Below are 6,666 nucleotides of genomic sequence, written 5' to 3'. Positions count from 1 at the left end.
CAACAGTTTCTGTCAATAAAATAAGGTGTGGAACCAGCAGATTCATTCAATGAAGACCTGTTCTTTTTTCCCTTGTCACACTGGATGTCTGGATGCCATCTGAATTGGGTTTAGAGGATGGGAAGTACAGATGTTTCTTGGCCTGAGTCTCTTAACAGTAGAGATGTAGAAGGGAGAGCGAGATCACCAAGAGACCGGCTGTTGACTGCAGAGTACCGGCACTTGCCTTGGTGGTGGCATTCGCTGGATTGGGGGCAGCTGAGGTATGCTGGGAGGAATTACTTGGAGGCGTTACAACAGTTGTTTGATTTGAATAAATCTAAAATATATAAGAAGTTACACTGATCAATTTCCAACATCACGGTTGTCTCCACATACACTTAATATGCAATTAAGATGATATATTCTCAGATTGCTCTGTTCCCATTATTCCCTTACACACATCATTTAATTCTGAATTTTTGCTTAGTCCCACCAAGATCTTTTAGTTTCAAAACCCACTACCTAGAGATACCTAATGACTGCAAGTAGCAACAACCACCAAAAACAAGCAAACAAAAATGTTCAATAACTACATAACTACCAAGAGTATGACTTTACCCTTAAAAAGTAATAAGTAACCAAGTTAACTAATCCAGTTTCTGATTATATTAACTGGCATTGCAAAAAAGGTTTCCTCTATTTTCCCAAGAAGGGGAGATTTTAAAGTTGCACAAATAATTTGGATTTTAAAATATGGTAATTTGAGACATGTTATGGGAATTGAGTCGTCTATCCTGGATTTGCTGGGTAACTTTCACATACCCATTTAATACAGCCTTGCGTTTAACTTAAGGGGCCCTGCGTATCTTATCTGCTCCCTTGAAATCTTGAAAATTATATATAACCCATCTCAAAAATGGCCACGATATTCATTTTAAGTTGAAAAGTATAATATAATGAACCCCTGCCTTAAGGCAAAATGATTTCACCCAAAGCATCGTGAAGTCGGAATGACTTCACAACAGATGAGAGGGTTTGGTGTTGTTTTCACCAGCTGCAGCCTTCCTGCCTGGTCACTAAGCTCACCACTGTGGCCAAGGACCAAGGTCCCCCCCAGTGTCCCAGCGCCTGAGTGGCATTATTCACCACACTATTTTTCAAGTCACTAAATGCACAGTCCAGCGGGGCACGTGGTAATCTCTCCTTTGTCACGGAACAAAGGCAGTTGGGGGATTTCAGCTCTCACTGCAAGAGAGGGTTTACAACGGCTTCTGATTACAGGCGGGACCAGGACGTGGCACCAAGCAGGTCTGGCCACATGTACATCTGGCTGCCTTATCAATCCAAAGATAAAACCATTCTGTCTTTTGTTGTAAACCCATAAGGTAAACCCAGCTCCTTTTGTTATAAAACCCATAAGGACATTAAGCAAGCATTGACTAAAACATTGGTAAATCCTATCTAAAATAGACTAATTTTTAAAATCTCGATCAAGTCAAATATATTTATTGGAAACCTACCCAATAGCTTGTGCTTCCAGGAAAAAGCACTTCCACTAAAAGGAAAGCATTAATATGGTACATAATTTAAAACAGGGCTCGCTGTTTGGGGGCAAGACCTGTTTTGGGATCCCTGAAGGCAATCTGTTCTTATTCAACAAAGCTTTGGTGCATCAGGTGACTTTTTTACTAGAGCCCAGGGCAGCAATAGGAGAATCAAAGGGTCCTCCACAACAACGAAAAAAGCTGTTAATATATTAAACTGACATGAAACAAAATTTTCCCTACCAAACTACCAAAGATTTATTTGCATAACTATTAATAAAAACCCTCAAATTTGGAGGTGGGGTGGAGGATCTGGTTGGAAAGGTGATGGAGTGGGCGGGGGAGAGCAGCGTTTCTGGTGGCCGTGCCCCTCCCCCACCGAGGAATGGTGAAAGGCTCGCGAGCGCAGCCGACCCGCAAGACAACAATAGGGTACAGTTACGCAGCCCGCGGAGCGGAAGACGAGGAGCGCTCCGCTCTCAGGCTGCGCTCCCAGGTGTGCCCGGCGGCTGGGTGTCTGGGGACCTGGCGCACCCAACTTTTCGGACGAAATGCTCAGCAGACACTCAGAAAGCCCCAATGGAAGGCGATGGCGAGCCACCCGCTCGGGCACCTCTACCTACCCTCCAAGCCCAAGCTGCTGGAGACAAGTGCCCCTTCTCTCTCTCCCAGCGCCCCCCCACCACTTGGATCTCCCAGGCTCAGCCCCTGGCCTCCCTCGCGGCCGCCGCGCACCCACCCGGCCGGACACCGCAAGCGAGGTCGGTTCCCGGGACAGAGGATCTGGAGAGGAGGCATTGGGGACAGGGACAAAGCCTTGCGGGGACTCGGGACAGAAATGTCCCACCCACCGCCTGCCCAGAGCTAGTCAATCTGGCTAACACGGGGTTCCGTGGTGACAAGAGATGGACCTGTATAGTCGTCCTCGAGAGAGCACAGGGTCAGGAGAGGGTCCCCGCCCAGGCCTCAGCCCCAAAACACGCGGGACTGAGGTGGGTTGATAGGGCCAGGTAGCCGCGGCTTCCTCGGGATCCACGAACCAGCTCTGAGCGGAGAACGGACGAGAGCAGCGCCCCCGAAGGGTATCGTCCCCTCTCTTTGTGTGGTGCGCTGGGGACGCGAAGACACTCGTAGAGGGAAGCGGGGTGTTCATGGGATCCAGGGACGACCTCCCCAAAGGGCCTGAGGTCTCCAGGCGCTCCAGAGGTGGGGAGCGCACCTTCTCTTCCCCGCTAGCACCTCGGACTTCTGGGTGAAAGCAGGCGGTGGGCGTCAGGCTGCCTGGGAAGGGCTGCGCGGAACCCGAGGTGGGGCGGAGTCCTCCCAGCCCACGCGCGGAGGTGCTTTGTTTCCGGGGCCGCGGAGGGTGGAGGCAGCCGCCACGGAGTGGAAAGTGGGCTCCACATTGCCGTCCCACCAGGTCTGATTCTACTAGATTCTCTCTCCGAGTCCGGGCCCGTGGCCCGAGGTGGGGGGCACAAGCCAGTCCCCAGGGGGCGGCCCCACCCCCCCTAGGGCGCAGACCCCAAGCCCCAGCGTGCGCCAGGACCTCACCTGCGTAGGTAAGAGCAGTGCCAGAAGCAGCAGCCCCAGTCCAAGCCTGGCCACCATCGCTTTGCCCATGTCCGCTCCGTCGGTGCGCAGCGCGTCTCACTGGATGCGAGGTACGTGAAGGACCGCTGGCTCCGGGCGGGCGCAGGCAAGGTGGGGAGGGCGGCTGGCGGGCGGGACCTTATATACCGGGACAGCCACAATAGCCGTGACGTGGCGCCGCCCGCCCACCCGCGCTCCCCTCCTCCGCCGCCGCCGCCCACCGCGCGCGCCCGCTGGCCGCCTCCCCGCCTCTCCGCATCCCGGCCCTCGCCTGGCTCCCAGCGCCCTCTCCCTCCGCCGGCCCCGGAGACCTCCGGGCGGCAGGTGGGCGGCCGGCGCTGCTGGCTCCCGGAGGGATGCTTTGTCTTTCCCCGGGCAGGCAGCGTGCAGGCTGGCACAGGCGCCCGGCACCTCCCACACACGACCCGGGGCGAACTAGCGAGCCACACACGCCGTTCCCGGGGCCGAGCCCAAGTTTCCTTTGTTTCCCCGGACCTGCCATCTTACCCCCCAAAAGAAAAGTATGAGCCTCCCGCGCGGCGGCCAGCCTCCAGTCCCGGCTGTGACTACGGCGCGGACCCCGGGGCTCCCTCGGCTAGGGTTTTCTCCGATTTCCGCCCCAGAGGAAGGGGAACCGTGCGGGGTTTGTGGCTGTCCCGGACCTGGCGACGGGAAAAGGGCGCCGGCACGCGCGTGCCCTTCCCAGGCTGGTCGGCCGGGCTGGCAGGCGGCGCCCGCGCTCAAAGCAATGTGTGTGTGCTCGGCCCCGCGCCCGTCACGCCCGCCCCTTCCCCCAGCCACTCGCTTTGTTTTTGGAGCTCCTCGTGTTCGCCTGTGAGAGTTCTATGGGGCATCCCAGGTCCCCGTACCCCCGAGAGGTGGGGAGCCGCCCGCCGGGCGCGGACACGCAGCCCGGACACTGGTGACGACTGAGTTTCGGTCCCTGGCGCTCCTCCCTGCCGCCACTGGCGGACGGGGGCGAGGAGACGATAACCCACTCTGAGGGGTGATTTCCCCCTCCCCAGCCCTAAAGGCCCCGCCGGCCCTCACCACGCGGCTTTGCTCCCAGGTCCTACCCAGGGAGCGGGAACCTCCTTGGCGGTCCCATTAGAATTCGCTGCCCCAGTGGAATTCCTGGGGACATGCTTCTTTGGTCTCTGTTGCAACGTACTTGCTCATTATCCTTTTAAAGAGCAAAAGCTTTCGGGATAAGGCTTTTACTTTTCCATAGCTGCCATTAGGCGATTTAATGAACTGGTGCATGTAGGAGATTAGTCATTATTCTGCAGATTTGAGTGGAATATATTTTCTAACCATCCTATTGTGAAAACTTTCAAGCACACAGTGAAAGTAGAAACTCTTACTGGTGGAAGGTTTTTTATTTAATTTGAGTTGCGGGACATAATCTTTTTATTTAAAGTTTGCCCAAGTGGTTTGCCTTCTTTGAAGCAAACAGAGACCAAACATAGTAAGGCTGTAAATTTGTTTAAATTTTACTTTTGCAGAGCAACCTGGTTAAACAAGGTTTGTTTTACGGAAGCAGAGTGGCAATGGAATCCACAATAGTTGGTCTGTGACTGAATGGGCCTGTGCCTTACTGGTCAACCACTTTAACTCAGTAACTTTCCACGTTTAGTATGTACTCTGCAGCACTTGAATTTCTGTCCTGCACCAGCGGATTTTCCTGTTTTACAGTATTATCACCTTGTATAGAAATAACCTAGCCTGTTCCAGGACGTGAATGGTCTGTGGCCCAGAGGTGCCTCGTCCCAAGGCAGGGCCCATAGGAGAAGCTGCTTGTTGAACTACATGGTAGTATTCATAGGATGCATTAATTTTGTCCTGCATCTCCTTTTTCTATTCCTGGTCCCCTCCTCCTCCCTCCTCCCTGTTATTAATTTGAAGAGATTAACTAAGGGAGTGGTTAAGAATAGATTCTAGAGCCAGACTGCCTTGGTCCAAATCCCCGTTGTGCTACTTTTACTTGAGGCAAAAAGCCTCCGTTTCTTCATCTGTAAAATGGAGATAATAGAGCCATTATGAATTAGTTATTAAAGGGTTGTTGTATATAAAGTGTTAGAACAGTGCCTGCCTTACCCCGGGAGCTCTCAGGTGATATTTGCTCCTGCACTGAAGGTCCCAGGAACCTTCTTTGCAGCTGTGTGATTCATGAAAGACATAGCAAGCACCAACTAGTACCCAGATCCCGTAAGGCACCTCATCACCAGCTAATGAGACTGCATAATTCACAAAGCAAGGCCCTTCGTATCTGCCTAGCAGTTCCCCTGGGCATCCTATAAGGGGTGTTACTTGGGGCTTTGGCAATTCTGTACCCTGGAGGCTTAGCCCTCCTAGGGAAGTCCTCATTACAAATCCTCCGTGCCACTCTATTTCCTATATGGCAAGAAACTCAAGAAAACTGCCTGAATCTTTCCTCTAGGTTTCTTTCTGTGAATTCCTTCTTCCTGTTCATTCTTCTCTTCTGGTTTTCTATAGTCATTTGTTTGCTTTTCCCGTAATCAATAATAGCTCATGCTCCTAAGACTATACACTGTGAATCTCAATAGTTATCCTAGAATTTTTCTTAAGACACATCGCCAATTTATATTTTTATAAAGAAAGTATTTCATGGAACAATCTTGTAACTGATGGATTCCATACATTGGCATATGTGTGGAAAGTCATAGCTTTAAGTTTTAATATTTTTTCCATGAGATAGCATGTGACCCAATTTTTTGATGCTAGTTCTCTTATGAGTAAAATTAAGGAAGCAATACGTACAATTTCTTAGTGCAGAACTGTGAGGAGTGATGAAGAACTAAACTAAAGATCCAGAGTCTAGGTAGACTCTGAAGTCAGACCTGGACTTGAACCCTGCTCCATCACTTTCTAGGGGTCTGACTTTGGGAGAGCTTCCCAACCTCTGACACCTCAGTTTTCTCATCTGGAAAATGGGCTAATAATACCTGCCTCACAGGGGTATGATCTTCACTGAGATAATGTGTATGGTTAGCAGAGTGCCTGGCACATAGTAGGGACTCACTAAGCTGCCACTTCTGTTGCTGTAGGATCTATTCATTATAGTGTGGCTTTTGAAATCTTTCATTTGTATAGCAATTGCTCTTTTTCTCAAGCACCTTTGCAGGTGGTATTTTGTATGTGCACCTATGAGGTCAGTAAGGCAGACCTCATTTCTGAGGCACAGAGAAGTTAAGTAACTTACCCAAAGCCACATAGCCAGTTATGGTACCTCACCTAAAACATAACCAAAGTTTCCTGACCAGATCCCAAGTGTTTTCTGTTTTGCCAACAAGAGCAGAGACACATCTTCCTACACCATATCCTCTTCGTCAAGCACTCAATCAATGTTTGCTGGCTGAATAGGCTAATGTTAAGGGAGCAGGTTAATTTGCTTTTTAAGGTAAAATAGTAAATCCTATTTTTAGGGGAAGAGAAGGTATTACTTGACATTTTTAGAACGTCAACAAAATGGGTATGAAATATATTAATCCAATAACGGATGTTTCTTCTGTGCTCTGTAGCAGAA

General features: G+C 50.6%; 1 pseudogene; it reads right to left on the bottom strand.

Annotated features, from left to right (window-relative positions):
* Positions 1–221: 221 nt before the first annotated feature.
* LOC137204887 (uncharacterized) overlaps positions 222–6,666 on the bottom strand; it is a 67,520-nt pseudogene continuing 61,075 nt past the window's right edge.

This window comes from Pseudorca crassidens, chromosome 13, assembly GCF_039906515.1.
Source record: "Pseudorca crassidens isolate mPseCra1 chromosome 13, mPseCra1.hap1, whole genome shotgun sequence".
NCBI lineage: Eukaryota > Metazoa > Chordata > Mammalia > Artiodactyla > Delphinidae > Pseudorca > Pseudorca crassidens.
This window is presented reverse-complemented; position numbering and strand designations above follow the sequence as displayed.